Below are 15169 nucleotides of genomic sequence, written 5' to 3'. Positions count from 1 at the left end.
TTATATAATGTCATATTCCTACATGTGTTCAAAAACAAAGACAAAGTTGAGAGATCAAATCAGAGTAATGGCAGCTGAGAATACTAATGTTATTCCTTTGCTCACCCCATACAAAATGGGAGAATTCGCCCTTCCCACAGGTTTCATTCCTCAATTTCATCTTTCTTTCTAGTTCTTCTACTTTTTCTCATTATTTGGGTGGTGTTGTGTTGATGAACAGAATAGTATTAGCACCATTAACCCGAGATCGGTCATACAACAACATTCCACAGCCACATGCGGCCTTGTACTACTCTCAGCGAGCAACCAAAGGCGGCCTCCTTATCACTGAAACAACCGGTGTCTCGGACATTGCTCAAGGGTACCTAACCTACTATACATTTCTTCTGATACTACTCATCGATCCAGACTTTATATAATTAATTTTGATTGAACTTATTTGGAGCAGGTTCGTGCAATTCCCCCTGCTTATCAGGTTGTAGGACTTGGCCTAGAGAATGTGGAATAAAAAGAGAATAGACTCATATTTATTGATCCACAACTTGTATAGGATTTGATGGAGTCGAGATACATGGCGCCAACAGCTACTTGATCGAGCAGTTCATGAAGGATCAAGTCAACGACAGGACAGACGAATTTGGCGGGACCCTAGAGAACAGGTGTTGTTTCGCTCTGGAAGTGGCAGAAGCAATGATCGACGAGATAGGAGCGGAAAGAGTTGGGATGAGACTGTCTCCGTATTCAGATTTCAACGAGGCAGGGGACTCTGATCCGGGCAGGCTTTGCCTCTACATGGCCAATGCACTCAGCAAGCTGGACCTCGTGTACCTGCAAGTAATCGAGCCACGAGCTGTTGGTCCAATGGTGATCGAAGGGTGAGCGGAGGGTCAGCTCCTCCCCATGCGGAAGGCATTTAAAAACACCTTCATCATTGCTGGCGGCTTCAATAGGACTACGGGGAACGAAGTTGTGGGAGATGGCGCGAATTTGGTAGCGCACGGTCGCCTGTTCTTGGGGAATCCGGATTTGCCAACAAGGTTCCGCTTGGATGCTCCGCTCAACAAGTATGACAGGAACACATTCTACACTTTCGATCCTGTTGTTGGCTATACTGACTATCCATTTCTCCAACAAGCATAGCTTCTATTTTTTGACTGTTCTTTTGGGAAAACATGTTGCGCATGTGTTGTACTCCTACCGTCCCCTGCCATCCCAAGCAAGATGACCTCTTTCTTGGGTGGCATGAGAATTTATGCAACTTTATTTTATGTGTGAAGTGGAGAATAAAGTAAGAGAGAAGGAATAAAGTAGACAAAAAGGTGTTTCCGTTTATTACTAGTGAGTCATTTTAGTTGGGACAAACAAAAAATGAAAGTATGTCATCTTTAATGGGACGGAGGGAGTAGTTCTTCAAATACTAGAAATGTTGTGTTTCGCAAGATTACAGTTTGTTACTAATTTGTTGTTGTGAGGGGCATAATTAGGGGTGGGTAAACGGTCAGTTCGATTAATAACCAAACTGACTAGTCGGTTAACCGACCTTAAAAATTGGTCCAAAAACTAACCAGAATCGACCCGATCTCTAGTTCGGTTACTTAACTAACCGACTCGGTTAGAACCGGTCAGTTATCGGTTATAACCGAAATAACCGAATAATTTAAAGTCCAACAATTCACCTTTTAAAATTTTACATTTCATCTACTTTTATTATTATTTTTATTATTATATTATTCCTATTTCCTAGTAATACATAAATTTGTTTAGACATTTCAAAAGTTGAAACTTTAAATGATCTAAAAACTTTTCTACGATAATTAAATGAAGGATGTCTTATTTTTAAAATGGGTAGTGATTTAGAGACATAATGTCTACATGCCATAATACTCCTATGTCATTTTGCTATAATCATATTTTATATTGCGACTAATTTTCCCTATTGTTGTTTTAGAAAGACAAATCTTAAATTATGAAATTTAATTAACACATGCTGGCATTAATATATTCATAATTTTAACTAGCCTGTTTAAAATCTTAATTAGAGTATTATTAAATGTACGTTGGATAATTTTATGGGAAATGCTCATAAAATTTTTAAAATATAAAATTAAAAATGATTGTTCTTATAAATAAAAATAATTGTTTTTATGAATAAAAATTATTAATTTTATAAATAATAATCATAATTTTTGTGAGTAAAAGATAATAATACTATTTTAATAATAAAAGTTATTCTAGCCATTAATAAAAAAAAATTGTCGTAATAAATAAAATATATTGTTATTTAAAAAAATTATGAATAAATATCATTATTGTAAATAATAAATTTAATTATTTTTAAAGCATCAATAGTCGTTTTTCATCATAGAACCTTTTGATTTATCTGATAGATGAGAAGCTTATTACCAATTGAATTAAACTTCATCGGATAGATGATGACTCAAACCATTTGATTTATCAGATAGATGGGGATTTTTTTACCAATTGAACTAAACTTCATCATCGAATAAAAAAATTTAATTTTCAAATAAAAGTTATATATTATTATGAAAACTCATAACTTTTTAAAATATAAAATTTATTACTCTATTATATAAAATTATTATTCTTTTGAATAAAATTTAGTACTTTCATTTTTTTAAATATAAGTTATTATTCATGAGAATAAAAAGTTGGTACTAAATTATTGTTTATGCAAAACTAAAGTACAGTTTAAAACACAAAGTTATTATTGTTTTGAATAATAATAAACATAATTTCTTTCAACGAATAAAATTTACTACTACTATTTTTTATTGCGAACAAAAGTTTTTGTTTATTGTGGACAAAAGTTATTTAAATTTTCTATTGTACAAGAGTTAGTACAATTGTGAAAAAAATAATCATTTGATGAATAAAATGTATTTACTATAGTTGTCAATAAAAGAATTATTGTAATAAAAAATTATTTTTCTTTAAATTGAAAGTTATAACTCTAAGAAATAAAAATTATTACTCCAATAAATAAAAGTTTTTATGCTTATGAATAAACTCTATTATTCTTGTAAATAAAATACTACTTTTTGCGAGTAAAATACTGTTATTGTAAATAAAATTTAGTAATATTATTTTCTAACAAAAGTTACTATAAGTTTAATAGATAAAAGTTAGTATTATTTTAATTAATAAATAATTTTGTTCTAATGGATGGAGTTATATTTTTAAATAAAAGTTTCGGATGAAAGTTAACTTTTTTGCGAATGAATAAAAAGTTATTCCACAATTCTAGTGAATACAAGTTTGTGAGAATAAAAATTACTATTTTTGTGAATAGAAAATTTTATTTTTATGCATAAAAGTTGTAATAAGTAAAAGCCATTGCTTTTGCGAATAAATTTTTTTGTGATTTTTGTGAAAAACGTTTACTTTCTTATAGATATATTTTTTTTTATCATAATGGAGTATATCAAAGTTATTGTTCTTATAGATAAATAAAATGTGATAACTAATATTGATTAAATAGCTTAATATAAATTTAAATTACCCTAATTAATCAATTAGTATAAACTAGTAACAGTTTTTATAGTAATATTGGAGAGAAAAATCAATTTTTTTTGTAAATAGTTAATAAAATCAAATTGGAAGTGAAAAATTGAGCACACTAAAAACTATTTTTTTATTAAATTATTTTCACTAAAATTTATAAAGACTAATTTGATTAGAAACTCACGTATGTTAATATATAAAGACAACAAATTTATACTAATATTTTATATTTAAAAATATACCCATAAATAAATGCAATAAAAGTAGAGAAACAAAATGAAGATTGTCCATCATAAATATACGGACCCCATTAACAAATACTCCTTAATTAGATCTAATTAATATAGTAGTACAATAGGAGTATAATGTAAAGGATAGTAAAGTAAATATACAAAATATTAATTTAACTACTAAAACAAAATCTGGTATACAATTACTATAGTCGCTATTATGACATTGCCATTATGTCTCTAAATCATTTCTCTTTTAAAATAATGTTTAGACACTTATTGAGAGCATCTATAAGGGGAGAGGTAAATGGGGAAAAGTATTCGAGAAGGTATTACACTTTATGTTTTTTTTAATACATTTTGTACTATTATTTTATTTTTTAAAAATAATTTATCTTTCTATATACCTTTTCTCTTTGGAATATGTTACTTTTTAAAATGGTATATTTCACTTTTTAAGAAGGTAAATACATAATATACTTTTTTTATATACCTTCTCCCCTTGGAGATGCTATGACTATGACAGATCTTACTTTTAAAATAATGTTTAGGCACCTTATTGGCTTTGAGAGATCTTGATTTTAAAATAATGTTTCGGCACTTTATTAACTTTGAGATACTATAAATGATAGAAACACATTAAAATAAACTTTGACAAAGTTTAGAAGTAAATTACATTTTTCTTCTATTGTGACGTCACATAAAACAGTGCAAAATCAATGTAATATAGATATGAATTTTTAAAAGTATAAAAATATTATAGAAGTTTATTAATTAAAAATATAATTCAATTAAAATTGAATTTAAGTGATAACAAACCGGTCGGTTATAACCGATAACCGACTTCGAGAAAAATGCCAAATCGGAACTGACCTGAACAGCGTAAATTTCGGTTATCGGTTAAGGGTTTAGGGTTCTCGGTTCGGTTCCGAGAACCGTTTAACCGTATAACCGATCGATTCCGGTTCGGTTCTCGATTAACCGAATAATCGAGAACCGTTTATCCACCCTAATTCAAATAATAAATGCATGTTTTAAATCAAATGAAGAAAAATCCTCAATTTGAAATTGCATTTAATAGGTGTTGATTGTAAAAAAAAATAAACGATTACTAAAATGGACCAAATTCGGTCCGTTTTCTTTTGTTCAAAATCATAAAATGGACCATTATTACTCTTAGTTTTAATATCACTCTCCATCTCTGGTCCAGTTCGGCGCAGTTTCGGCGACGCTACCTTTAAGGCTTAAGCGGTCCACCACTGCGCCGCCCTCAGATCAAGCCATTAAGGTAGGTGAATTTTGAAAAGTGAAACTGATGAAAATTCGATGTAGATTTCATCTTGTCTTTACTGTTGCTTTATTTTTTAAAATCTGGATGTTGTAGCTTGTGTGTGTTGTTCTTAAATGGAAATTGCCAATCGCCGATTGGTTTCCGTTTATCCTCATTAATCCAAATTCAGGCGCACAATATGATCGACGAAATTCCTCAAACGAAAAACTAGACATAACACAAACTTAAATTAAAAACAGTAAATTAATTAATGGGCTCCCATGTCCCCAGAATTGAATTACGAATCTAATTTGATCCGCCTCCTCTATATTAATTTGTAGGTGGAGTCTCATCCTTTAAAAATGGCACCCTCTAATAATTGGGAAACCTAACATACAACACCAATGATGTAATGGCCTACGCAATTCCCACCAGCTTCATGCATCTACTATAAATAGTCCTGTGTTTTTTCACAAACAAAACATAAACATAAACAAAAACAAAGCTAAGAGATCAAATCAGAGTTATGGCAGCTGAAAATACTGATGTTATTCCTTTGCTCACCCCATACAAAATGGGAGAATTCGCCCTCTCCCACAGGTTTCATTCCTTCATTAATTACTTTTTTTTTTGTGTCTGTGTGTCAGTGTGTGTTTCTCATTATTTGGGTGGTGTTGTGTCGACAAACAGGATAGTATTAGCACCCTTAACCCGGGATCGGTCATACAACAACGTTCCACAGCCACATGCCGCCGTGTACTACTCTCAGCGAGCAACCAAAGGCGGCCTCCTTATCACTGAAGCAACCGGTGTATCGGACACTGCTCAAGGGTACCCATACATTTCTTTTAATACTACTCATTTTGACTTTATATAATAGTTGGTTATGATTGAATTGCAGTATAATTTGTTTCAATTTTTATGTATGTAGATTACCTGATACACCTGGAATTTGGACAAAGGAGCATGTTGAGGCATGGAAACCTATAGTGGATGCAGTACATCAAAAGGGTGGTGTTTTCTTCGTGCAGTTGTGGCACGTTGGTCGTGTCTCTAATAATGGTATCCCGATCTAAAATTTATCGTTTGCACATAGTATTGTTTCTATTGATGAGTTATATAATAGAGTAATATCCCATTAATTTTAATAGACTAAGAAAAGCATAACTCTGCGTCGGTCATATAGTCCTATTCCTTTCCTTTGTAATTGCTGGAGACCTTGATCCCTACTCAAAAATACAGTAAGTCAATAAATAAACTAACTGTTGGCTGTTGTTACTTGTTTTTCTGCGGCTGAAGCTAGCTAGTTCTTTTCATGACAATAAAATGTTCGTTGTGTAGATTACCAGCCAGGTGGTCGAGCTCCACTCTCATCGACAGACAAAGGACTGACCCCTGACCTATATGGACTAAACTGGTCTCCTCCTAGACAACTAGCCACGGATGAAATTCGTGGTATTGTCAATGATTTCAGATTGGCTGCACGCAACGCTATTGAAGCAGGTTCGTCTCATCCCCTTGCCTGCCATGCTTTAGAAATAAAATAGTACTAGTACATAAACATTTACATTGGCAATATTTCAAGTCGGGGCATATCGTTTACTATGATGAAAAAGAATAGAAAACATATATTTTCATCGATTTTCCACTGTTTTCACATGTTCTATAAGCTGAATAGTTTTCCTTGAGAAAATTTCCATGACATCCTTTTTTCACTTAAATTCATAACATATCATGGAACTCTTGATGTGATAGTATTTTCCAATTTTCTCCATCCTAACGAATGTGCATAAAAAGTGGGGACCACTTATAGATGCTAAAAAACCATCCTTTATATCCCTTGTTTTTCTTTGTGATAAATTTGCAACCGAAGAGAACAACCCTCACGTTTATTGATCCACAACTTGTGTAGGATTCGACGGAGTCGAGATACATGGCGCCAGCGGCTACATTATCGAGCAGTTCATGAAGGATCAAGTCAACAACAGGACAGACAAATATGGCGGGAGCCTAGAGAACAGGTGTCGCTTCGCTCTGGAAGTGGCGGAAGCCGTGATCGACGAGATAGGAGCCGAAAGAGTTGGGATGAGACTGTCTCCATATTCAGATATCAACGAGGCAAGGGACTCTGATCCAGATGGGCTTGGCCTCTACATGGCCAATGCACTCAGCAAGCTGGACCACACCTCCACGTGATCGAGCCACGAGCTGTTGGTTCAATGGTGATTGAAGGGTGCGCGGAGGGTCAGCTCCTCCCCATGAGGAAGGCATTTAAAAATACCTTCATCGCTGCTGGTGGCTTTGACAGGACTACGGGGAGCGAAGTTGTGGCTGGAGGTGGCGCGGATTTGGTAGCGTACGGTCGCCTGTTCTTGGCGAATCCGGATTTGCCAACGAGGTTCCGCTTGGATGCTCCGCTAAACAAGTATGACAGGAACACATTCTACATTTCCGATCCTGTTGTTGGTTATACTGACTATATCCATTTCTTCAGCGAGCATAGGCTGCATGCTTTTTTTGCCTGTTTACTAAAGGATTATTTTGAGAAAATATGTACTACTAAAGTATTATCAATGACGGAACCAGAAATCCGAACTCGTGGGTCGAAAAATAATTAATAATATACTGAATAAAGTAATATTTAAATAAATACTATATACTTACAATTTAAATATTATATTTTTAGGCATGGTAATTAATTGATGTGATCATCCATATTTTGAAAATATAAATAACACGTCACACAATATTTTGTTTAGACTTATATAATAATTTTAATATCTTAAAATATTTTATTTTAAATTAGTGATATGTTATGCAGTTTTTTCTATCATTTTTATTATTTTAAGTATGCTTTTGTTAACTTTTAAGAATACCATTTAATTTATTTGTACTTTAAAAAATATTACTAGTATTACTCTTTTTGATCTACGAATAAAATAAAACTCATAATCAAGTTAAATTAATGAATCATACTAATAATAAAACACAACTAAACTAAACAAGCACATGTTAAATATCTTAAATAAATTAATTAGTCATGCTAATAATAAACCACAACTAAACCGCAAGGTTTACTAAACTAGTGTTATCACTCGTGTTATGCACGGAACATAAGATTTTCAAATAATGAAGATAAATTATAAAATAAGTAAATTAAAAAATTGAGGATAATAAGAATATAATGATATAGATACTTAAGAATATTTGTTAATTACAATAAGTATTCACAAAACTATAAACACCTAATAACATTATAAACATATTAACAAAAAAAGAAATGTACTCTTCCCAGCCCATTATAAATGAAATATTCCACATTTGGCAAACGATTTTATAAGACTTTAATTTATGATATGAGTGAAATAAAATAAAATAAAACAAATGACAAAGGGGAGGTGTGTTAATAAAGATCAAAGATTATGGTTTAGTTAGAATAAGATATACTACTCTTTAAATATCAATTCATTAAATCTCGTGCCCAAAAGAAACGCTTCCTTTATCTTGGGATGGAGGGAGTATAACAAATAAAGGAAAATGTGTGACTAACCATTTTTTTCTTTTTATTTTTTTTCATGTTTCAATCATCCAATACATCCCACGATCATCTATAAATATCTCATTCATCACATTTTTTACACCAAAAAACCATTCTCCTCGTCCCTTAAATTTTGTCACATTTTTCTATTTCCGCCCGTCCCACAAAATTTGTCACATTCACTTTTTACTATTTCTGGTAGTGGACCCCATATTCCACTAATTCGTTCCAACTCACATTTTATTATAAAATAAAACTAATAGTATATAAAAGTAGGACCCACTCTCCACTAACTTTTAAACTCACTTTCCATTACATTTCTTAAAACCCGTGACCGATCAAAATGTGACAAAATTTAAGGGACAGAGGGAGTATGTTTCACTTATTTGTCTCTAAAACATTCTCATTCTCCACAAAGCCTTCGATTTTAGGATTTAGGATCTTGTCACTTGTAAATTGTAATTTTAGGATTTCGATTGTGGAATTTCAATTTTATCAATGAAAATGTCATTTTAATCATTTAAATATAATTTCAATTTAAATTAAATTGGTTGAAAAAATAAAATGAAAAAGAATAAAATAGTGAGATCCATAAATAATAACTGGAATGGATGTATCGTTTCTTAAAGTTGGGGTAAAAAATAGTTTGAGATCCATTAATAGACGGATAGTGAATGGAAGAGATAGTCACAGTTAACAATCTCCTCCAGCACCGGCTTTCTTTCTGCCTTGCCTCGTCGCTTTGCCGCCCACCTGATCCTCTCTCTCCGGCTCTCCCCCCTCATGCCTCACCGCAAGCATGCTTCATCGGTGTCGTTTTGATGTGCTGAAACAGTTCTCGATTTGATTAATTCAGTTACTTGATCTTATATTTCATTCTATTTATCTCTGTATTAATTTTTTCAAACTGGGGTTCTATTTTTGTCTAGTATATATAGGGATTGTAAACTCATGTAGTTGAACATTGCATTCAACCTTAGCAAGATCCTTCGAATGGTCTTTGCTAGGTTCTCTAACATCTCCCCTCAATCCGAGGGAGGCTAAGGATATGACTCCAAGTCTGCCCCTTAGCTTCACGAAGGAATTGCCTACTCAGAGGCTTTGTAAATATGTCCGCAATCTGATCTGCAGTAGGCACATGTCTCAACTCGATTTCCTTTGCAAGAACTTTATCTCTCACAAAGTGAATATTGGCACACCTTGTTAACAGCAAAATTGATGTCAGGTCTTGTAATAGTAGTATATTGTAAAGCTCCTACAATGCTTCTATACAACTTCGGACCAGAAACTGGTTCTCCAACACTTTTGCTCAATTCACAACCAGAAATCATTGGAGTTGGACATCTCTTTGCCCCCGTCATGTTAGCTTTCTTCAAAAGATCTTTAATATAATTGGACTGACATAGATGAAGACCACCTTGATCAGTCCTTACTACCTCCACTCCTAGAAACAAGCTTACTTCCCCGAGATCTTTTAAAGAAAAATGAGAATTTAATTGAGAGATGATCTTCTGTATGGAAGTAGATGAGTTACCTGTTATTACCATGTCGTCAACATAGATAAGCAAGTATATCACTTCATCCCCTTTTTGTCTGTAAAACATAGAGGCATCCGCCCTTGACTGAGAAAATCCAAGAGAAATGAGAACCGAGTGAACAGTGTAGAACCAGGCCCTTGAAGCCTGTTTTAGGCCATATATAGCCTTCTTCAACTTACAAACTAGGTGTGGGCCACCTTGTTCAAAACTGATGGGTTGCTTCATCTAAATATCCTCCTCCAAATCATCATTTAAAAAGGCATTATTCACATCTAGATGAGTGATGGACCATCCAAGACTAACAGCCAAACTTAAGATCAGTCTAATGGTTGTAGGCTTGACTACAGGGTAGAAGGTTTCATTGAAGTTAAAACCAGGCTGTTGAGAGAAGCCTTGAGCCACCAATCTAGCCTTATGTCGAGCAATGACACCAGAAAGATGGAACTTGAGTTTAAAAATCCAAGTACAACCAATCAAGTTCTTGCCAGGAGGTAGTGTGGTCAAGATCCAGGTTTTGTTCTTGAGAAGTGCTAAAAACTCAGATAACATAGCATCTTTCCAAATAGGTATAAGCAAAGCCTCAAGAGTAGATCTGGGGAACAAAAATGGAGAAATAGCTAAAGAGAAAACCTTTGGTTTGTAAATTCCAGACTTGGATATAGTGGTCATGTGATGAGTAGGCTGACTTGACTGTGTAGAAATGGTAGGGTCTGAATTGTCTGAAGAGGGTAGAGTGTTGGAGTGATCAATATGAGAATGCTGGTGATCATTGTGTTCTGAGTGATGAGGTGGTGAAGGTGAGGCATAATGGTCAGAGTGAGGAGAAGTAGGTGGTGGTGGTGGTGGTGGTGGTGGTGATGGTGGTGGTGGAAGATGCTGATATGGCATATTAGGAGTATGAAAGGGAATATGAGGTGTTGAGAGGGTAGAAAATGTATTTTCAGGAGCAGCAGATGAATTCTGAAAAGAAAAATCGATTCATCATAGATTATATCTCTTGTGATGATCACTTTTCCACCAGGAAGAATGGCTTTATATCCCTTGTGTGAAGGGCTATACCCCAAGAATGTGGCCTTAGCCGATCTGAAATTAAGCTTATGCTTATTATAGGGACGAGTGAGGGGATAGCACAGACACCCGAAGACTTTAAGAGCAGAATAGTCTGGTTTGTGAGAGTGAAGTTTCTCATAAGGGGAAAGATGATTTATGGTTTTTGAAGGCATTCGGTTTATCGAGTGAACAACAGTGAGGAAATCATCATCCCAGAATTCCCGAGGAAGAGAGGCTTGAGCCAAGAGTGCAAGGCCTGTTTCCACAATATGTCTATGTTTCCTCTCAGCTAAACCATTCTGTTGTGGTGTATATGGGCAAGAAATTCTATGAGAAATTCCACTTTCTGAAAAAAGAAGTTAAGCCTTGAAACTCACCACCCCAGTTAGATTGAAGGATCTTAATTTTGGAACCAAAAAGGTTTTCACTTAAGGCTTTGAACTGCTTGAAGACAGAAAGAACCTCATTTTTGTGTTTTAAGAGATAGGAAATGTAATAAGAGAATCCATTTCTGGAAACCAAAGGAGATGGTCCCCACAAATCACTATGTATCAACTCAAGAGGAGAAATAGATTTTGAGTTTGACTGAGAATAGGGAAGCCTATAAGCTTTTGAGACACAGCATGGGTGACACAGAGACTGATTTTTCATTTAGACAAAATGAATATTACAACTCTTTAAAGCATGTTTCACAACATCTAGAGTAGGATGTCCTAGTCTATTGTACCACAAGGCTATATCTAGACTAGAAGAGGAACTGGAACTACTGCTAGAAGAGTCATTAGGAAGACTGACTGTGTGAACAGCTGGGACTTCTTGGATAGGAAGGAGATTGGAGCCATTAATTCTCTTGATTGGGGAATGGTCTACTAGGAAGTGTTCCCTTGAGCACGATTTCCTTGGTGCAAAGATCCTTGACAAAACAAAAAGTGGGATGAAACTCAAAGAAAACTGAATTATCTTTAGCAAACTGTGAGACACTGAGGAGATTTTTGGTGATGTTAGGGACATGTAAGAGGTTCTTAAGATGAAGTTTTCTGGAAAAATTAGAGGAATGAGGTCTAAGAACATATTCACCAATATTAGCAATATCAATAGATTTTCAATTTCCAAGTATGAGATTTTTACCTCCTGTGTACTCCGAGCTGATGTTCAAATTGCTCAGGTCATTGGAGACATGGTGAGTAGCTACAGAATCCGGATACCAGCTTGTTGAAGTATTAGAATCATAGCCAAACTCAGATTGATTCCCAGCCGAAAAATTGACAGAAGGTGATCTTGGAACCGACTGAACCAAGTGGGCAAAAGGATAATTTTGTTGTTGCTGCGGAGCATTTCCTCTAAACTGCATTTTAGGTGGGGTGTAGTTCTGTTCAAACCTATGCCAACACTTTGCTGCCGAGTGACATGGCTTCTCAAACAGTTGGCAAATAATTTTGTTTCTCCACCTCTGCCAAAACCTCTTCAACCTATGCCTCCTCTTTGGTTTCTGGAACCTCCTCTTCCTCCACCGGAATCAAACTTGTTGTAGTATGGAGACGATTCCTTCTTCTGCCCTGACTGTTGCTGCTGCACCAAATTGAGTGAAGGTTGAGATCCCTCAATACCGATGGAGTGTGCCCTTGTTGTTTCCATTCTAGATTCAAAGCTGAGCAGGAAGAAACTAACATCCCCAATAGACCAAGGCTCAGATCTGGAGGTCACAACACATACTGCAGGATCATAATCTTGTCCTAAACCTTCAATAATGTGCAATATCTGCTCTCCATCTGAGATCCTGCAACCAACAGATCTAAGAAGATCAAAATAGTTTCTCATTTATCCCAAATACTCACTCATGGTGAGGCCATCTTTCTTCAGATTTTGTAGTTGCTGCCTATACTGCATAACTTTGGCAGTTGAGCGACTGACAAAATTTGTCTCCAGTGCTCTCCAGATATCCTTTGCGTATCTGAGGCCTACAACAACAAGAAGGGCTCCCTCTGACAGTGAAGAAAACAGCCAACCAGCTACTCTTCTGTCATGTCTTTGCCATGTTACAAATGCTGGATTTAACATCTGCGATCCTTTGGCTGGATCTGTGATCATCTGTGGAGGTGGACTTGCTTCTCCAGTGATGAATCCCTCGAGACCATAGCCATACACTGCAACATCCACATGTTGTTGCCATATTAAAAAGTTTCCTTCAGTGAGCTTAGATGGGTGGTATTTGAGAGAAGATGGGTAATGCAGATAGAGGAAATGAGGCGTTTGAATCGTTTGATTCTGCCATTTTAGGGAAAATACAAAAGTTGAATATAAAGGGTAGGAGAGACAGGATCAAAAAGATCCTGATACCATGAAAAGGAACAAGAGAACTTGTGAAGAAGAAAGTTGAATAAGAGATTTCCATTAATAGCATATTGCAAAACTTGCTGTTTCATTGATTGAGATGTATCTGCAATACAAACTGATTATATAGATACACTAAGAAGGATCTAGAATCCATTCCTAATCTATTGTACAACGTGATTACATAATTCTAAACATAACTGAAACACTAATCTTTCTTCTTCACAACTCCTCTCATTGCCACGTCTCTCTAAGAATCTTTGTGGTCCTCATTCTTGTTTGTTGATTGAGCAGTAGATTCCTTATGTATCTAGCTGGCACTTGTACTGATCCGACCACCTCTCGTGCTCCAGCTGTCCTCACGTGACCATCAGCTCCATCCACCTCATGTTGCTGAACATTGCATTCAACCTTAGCAAGATCCTTCGACTGGTCTTTGCTAGGTTCTCTAACACACCTCCTACACTCTATTCCTCTAATTCTCTTCCTTATTTCTTCTCTATGAAGACGAAGCAGCTACAGGGTGGGGTCGGAGCTGGAGCAGGCCTGGGTCGACGGCCGAATTTGGGAGCCTCTCGGAGGTACTCAAGGACCGGCCGACCCTACCCGACCCCACCTGGATCCGTCATTTATTTTGGAAAAATATGTTTCGCATGTGTTATAGTAGTATTCTAAATGAATTTTTTAGTTTATATACTAGAAATGTTGTGTTTGCGCAAATTACAATTTGTTAGTTTGATGTTGTGAGGATTCGATAATGAATATTTGACTCATAGCATGCATGTTTTAAGTCAAAAGAAGAAGAAAAGCATCAATCAAATGAAGGTTAAAAAAACAATTCAAATTGCATAAATCGAATGCCCCATGAAAAACGATGAAGAATTTGACCTTGATACATGTAGCTAATAATCAATCCGCTCCATGTTAATAAAATCATTTTTTCTATAAATAATTGAATCATTTCTATTTTTGATAAAATATAACTTTTTTTTTCATTTTATTTTCTTTTCATCTCTCTTACTTTATTCACCATCCATTTAACACACTATTATTAAATTTTATCCTGAAATTAAATGTCTCTATTAACAAAGAACAAATAGAGTAATTGATTCGATAAAATAAAACAAAAAATACATCAATTGTGAAACAACAACCATGAATCGCAATTCAGCCTAAAATCATGAAACATCGTCGTTTAGAAAAAAACAATGGTGTTTCCCGCCAAACACGCCAATAAGATATAGATTTATTGGAGAGTCACGTCTATTAAATTTCCGCCAAAAATTATAGGATGATGTTCATAAATTTTACAACAAACTTTGAAAATTATGAAGTACACCCATAATTTATTTTTTTTCTAACCAATATCCCTATTTTAAAAGGTATATACTCCATATAGCTAATAACCCAGTACAAAGAATTTTACTCTATTTAAATTTAAATATATTTATAATTATAGACTTATGGTTTTTGATTTATTTAGTACTCTCACTCTTTGCCTCTGTCGGCCAGTCCGGCGGAGCATCGGCGACGCTACCCCCGGCCTCCGTCCAGCCTCCTTAAAGGCTTAAACGTTCCGCCCCCTCTCTACAGTCCGCAGTTGCCCCCGCCGCCTTGTTCTAGAGGGCCATCAACGCCAGACGACTCAGATCAATTCATTAAGGTAGGTTAAATTTTGAAAACTGAAACT

The 15169-nt window shown here is 35.0% G+C and overlaps 2 pseudogenes; both read left to right on the top strand.

Moving 5' to 3' along the window:
• Nucleotides 1-15: 15 nt before the first annotated feature.
• On the top strand, nt 16-1338 carry LOC121755330 (annotated as a pseudogene).
• Nucleotides 1339-5455: 4117 nt separating this feature from the next.
• On the top strand, nt 5456-7683 carry LOC121755307 (annotated as a pseudogene).
• The last annotated feature ends 7486 nt before the right edge of the window (nt 7684-15169 follow it).

Source organism: Salvia splendens, chromosome 11 (genome assembly GCF_004379255.2).
Source record: "Salvia splendens isolate huo1 chromosome 11, SspV2, whole genome shotgun sequence".
In the NCBI taxonomy this organism is placed as follows: domain Eukaryota; kingdom Viridiplantae; phylum Streptophyta; class Magnoliopsida; order Lamiales; family Lamiaceae; genus Salvia; species Salvia splendens.
This window is presented reverse-complemented; position numbering and strand designations above follow the sequence as displayed.